This window comes from Peromyscus californicus, unplaced genomic scaffold, assembly GCF_007827085.1.
Source record: "Peromyscus californicus insignis strain IS unplaced genomic scaffold, ASM782708v3 Scaffold_24__1_contigs__length_46423439, whole genome shotgun sequence".
NCBI classification, from domain to species: Eukaryota; Metazoa; Chordata; class Mammalia; order Rodentia; family Cricetidae; genus Peromyscus; species Peromyscus californicus.
Genome location: NW_026294535.1, coordinates 44,903,505 through 44,907,460, shown reverse-complemented (window position 1 = coordinate 44,907,460; position 3,956 = coordinate 44,903,505).

The window sequence follows — 3,956 nt, the reverse complement described above, 5'->3', positions numbered from 1 at the left end:
CACCTAGCTTTAATGACCGAGCTTGAGTTTAATCCCCAGGACTCACAGGAAGGTAGAACCAACCCTGAAAGTTGTCCTTTAATCTCCCAAAACATGCCGTGACACGCACACACAGAGTGTTGGCCTTGCAAGCCTGGGGACCTGAGTTTGACTCTCCAGCATCCATGTAAAAGCCAAAAGCCACAACACACATCTGAAATCTCATTGTGTGTGGGGGGGGGTGGGGGGAGAGGCACAAACCAGAGTCAGGTGGATTCATGGAGTCATTAGCCAGCCAGCCTAACCCGTTAAGTGAGAGACCTTGCCTCAAAATGTAGGGTGGAAGCGGGAGAGATGGCTCAGTAGCTAAGAGCTGTTCTTCTGGAAACATAGATTCAGTTCTTAGCACCCGCATGGTGGCTTATAACAGGCTGTAACTCCAGTTCCAGGGGATCGGACACTCTCATCGGGCCTTAGCAGGCAGTAGGCATGCACTTGGTACACAAACATCCGTGCAGGCAAAGCACCCTGGTCTTGGTCACTGTTCTGTTGCTGTGAAGAGACGCCATGACCCAGGCAACTGCTGCAAGAGAAAAGCATTTAATTGGGGCCTTGTTTAGAGCAGTAACTGAGAACTACATCCAGATCCATAGAAAGAGAGCCACTCTGGGTTTGGCATGGACTTTTGAATCTCAAGGCCCACCCCCAGTGATGCACTTCCTCTAACAAGTCCACACCTCCTAATCCTTCTAATCCTTTCAAACAATGCCATTCCCCAGTGACTAAGCGTTCAAATATATCAGCCTTTGGGGGACATTCGTATTCAAACCAGCACACACCCATACACATTAAAAAAAATATTAAAAATATGAAAAACAACAAAACATGGAGTTCAGCATCGTGGTGCACATCTTTAATTCCTAGCGCTTTGGGAAACAGAGGCTGGCCGTCTCTGTGAGTTCAAAGCCAGCCAGGACTCTATAGGGAGACCTTTTATGAAAAATAAAATAGCTGAAGAGATTTTTGCCTGCATGTATGTGAAACCATGTTCATGCCTGGTACCCTCAGGGGTTAAAAGAGGGCATAAGATTCCTTTGAACTGAAATTATAGTTATGAGCCATCTGTAGGTGCTGGGAATCGAACCTGGATCCTCTTCAAGAACAATAAGTGCTCTTCCCTTCTGAGCCATCTCTCCAGTCATGTCCCCCACACCCAATTTTGATAAGTGAGCAGCTAGATAATAGTGTCTCAAAAAACAATAAAATAAAATAAAAAGGACTGGAGAGTTTGCTCAGTGGTTAGTTACAGAGGACCCAGGTTTGATACCCTGAACCCACATGGTGGCTCACAGCCATCTGTGATTCCAGTAACGGGGGATCCAACAGGTACACAAGTGATACACACACATGCGTGCAGGTAAAGCTTCATATGCATAAAATAAATAAATCTTTAAAAAATATCTGGGTGTGGTGGTGCATGCCTTTGATCCCAGTGTTCAGGAGACAGGGGCAGCCGGATCTCTGAATTTGAGGCCAGCCTGGTCTCCAGAGTGTTCTGGGGCAGCCAGGACTACACAGAGAAACCCTGTCCTTGGAAACCAAAATAAATAAATAATAAAATAGTGGTCAAGGGAGACAACCAAGGTGCACTTTTGGCTCCATGTGATCTTCTATATTGTGTACCTGCACACACATGTGCACATAAACCCACAAAAAGAGTTTTAATTATTTTAAATTTTTTATTTAGATTTTCTGTTTTATGTGTACAAGTATTTTGTCTGTGTGTATGTATGTGTACCACGTGCATGCCTGGTGCCTGTGGGGATCAAAAGAGGGCATCAGATCCCCTGGAACTGGAATGATGGATGGTTGTGAGCTACCATGTGGGTGCTAGGAATCGAACCCTGGTCCTCTGTAAGATTAACAAATGCTATTGATCCCTGAGCCCTCTCCACCAGGTGTGCCCACTTGCCCCGCCCCTCTCCGGTAAGTGAACTAGTACAATAGGGTACTTTGGATGGGGTCCTAATCTGATAAGTTAAGACAAGAGCCACTAGGGTTCCTTAAGGGGCTTAGGACATGTCTTATTGTAAAGGTGGTTCTGGCCAGAGTTTTAGAAAATTGTAGTTTTGTAACTGGAAAAGGAGAAACCCCCTTAAGAAAATGTTAATTGTACTGAAATTTGTGATACTTGGCTGGTGAGAGTCTTCAACCAGACTCTGGGGTAGGGTTCCTTTCCTTCTTCACATCTCCATAATCTTTCCTGTCTTTCTATCCTGCCTTTTTGCCAGCCCTCGTATATCTAATAAGTTCTGTTGTCTGTCTTCCCTCATCCCTCAAAGCCTCAGCTCTGGGCTTTTCATCCTCATGGCCAAACAGATGGCCATTGAGGCCTGGTTGTCTCCCTTTACTGACATTACTCACTTTGCCTGAGACATGTTAATTTTCTAAGGAAGCATGAAAAACAGGTTTCTGACTACTGGAAATATTTCCATTTAAGTTAACTCAAATTCTGGGAACAGGGCCAGTTGAAATGTCGAAGGAGTTGGGTGGTGGTGGCATAGGCGAATTTGATCCCAGCACTCAGGAGGCAGAGGCAGGCAGATCTCCAAGTTCAAGGACAGCCTGGTCTACAGAGTAAGTTCCAGGACAGCCAGAGCTACACAGAGAAACCCTGTTTCAACCCTCCCCCATTCCTCACCCCCACCCCCCCTAAAAAAAGATCAAATGAGACAAAGTTTAAAAACAGTATCTTAGGCAGGGCAGTGGTGGCACACACCTTTAATCCCAGCACTTGGGAGGCAGAGCCAGGCGGATCTCTGTGAGTTTGAGGCCAGCCTGGTCTACAGAGCGAGATCCAGGACAGGCACCAAAACTACACAGAGAAACCCTGTCACGGAAAAAAAAAAAAAAAAAAAAAAAAAAGGAATAGTAAGAGGGACGAACCCCTCAGACAAAATTAGCCTTAGAAGACGCTGACTTTACCCTTGGTAAGCAGGATTCTCTGGAGCTTCTGCAGTGGACTTCAGGGTGATCAGAGCCGCCTTTGTGGGAGCATTGACTGAGCACAGAGAGTTCATGGGGATCTTCTGGGCAACCCCCCTTCACCTCAGGGGGTTAAGAGTAACGAGTAGTCCAACCCATGACTTTTCTTCCAAGCTAGTCACTTTTGAAGCCAAAGATTATCTCTTTCAGGTATTTGAAATTATGTAGATGTCTTGACTGGGGTAGGGTGGCAAAAGATTGGGGGATTCAGAGAATACTGTCTTTGGTGACAATGCTGGACAGGAGTCCCTGATACATGCTGGTCCAAAGAGCTCACTGTTGCTGTTTATGAAACTGAATTTTCCTTTTAGTTTGAAATCTGCAGCTTATACTTTGTTCCAGCACGGGAGAAACTTATCCAACGTTTTACTGCCCCCCCCCATGTCCCCACCCACGTTCCACAAAAGAACTCTTTTCTCTCAAATTGACCTACACTCCCCCCCCCCCCCCCACCCCCCCCCCCCCCCCCCCCCCCGCTTTACATACAATGTGTAGGTGCACACATGCTAGCCAAGGATGTTAAAGAAGGAGATGTTATTGTTGGTCAGGTGCTTCTAGCCTCATTTTTCTTGCAGGAGCAACAAGGCCTGTGGGGCCCCGGTGGGTGCAGACAATGCCATGGCAGAGGTGGGTGGGGGGTGGGGGGGACTCCCTTCCGTCACTGGTCTCCTGATTCTGCTTGCTGGAGAAGGCTTTGAGTTCCAGGCTGTTGATTTGCCCCTTCTCCTCAGAAGCATCATAGACTTTGTCCCGGTAACAGAGAGATAGGGTCAAAGTCTGCCAAACAAAACACCTAAGAACCTGTAAGGTTGCCATGAAGCTGGCCCCTGGGTAAGATGGACCTTGCAGGCAATAGTCAGCACACAGCCTTGTGCTGGACTAGCGCTGTTTTTACCATAAAAAGATCCAGTGAGCACCAGTTTGGTATTGTT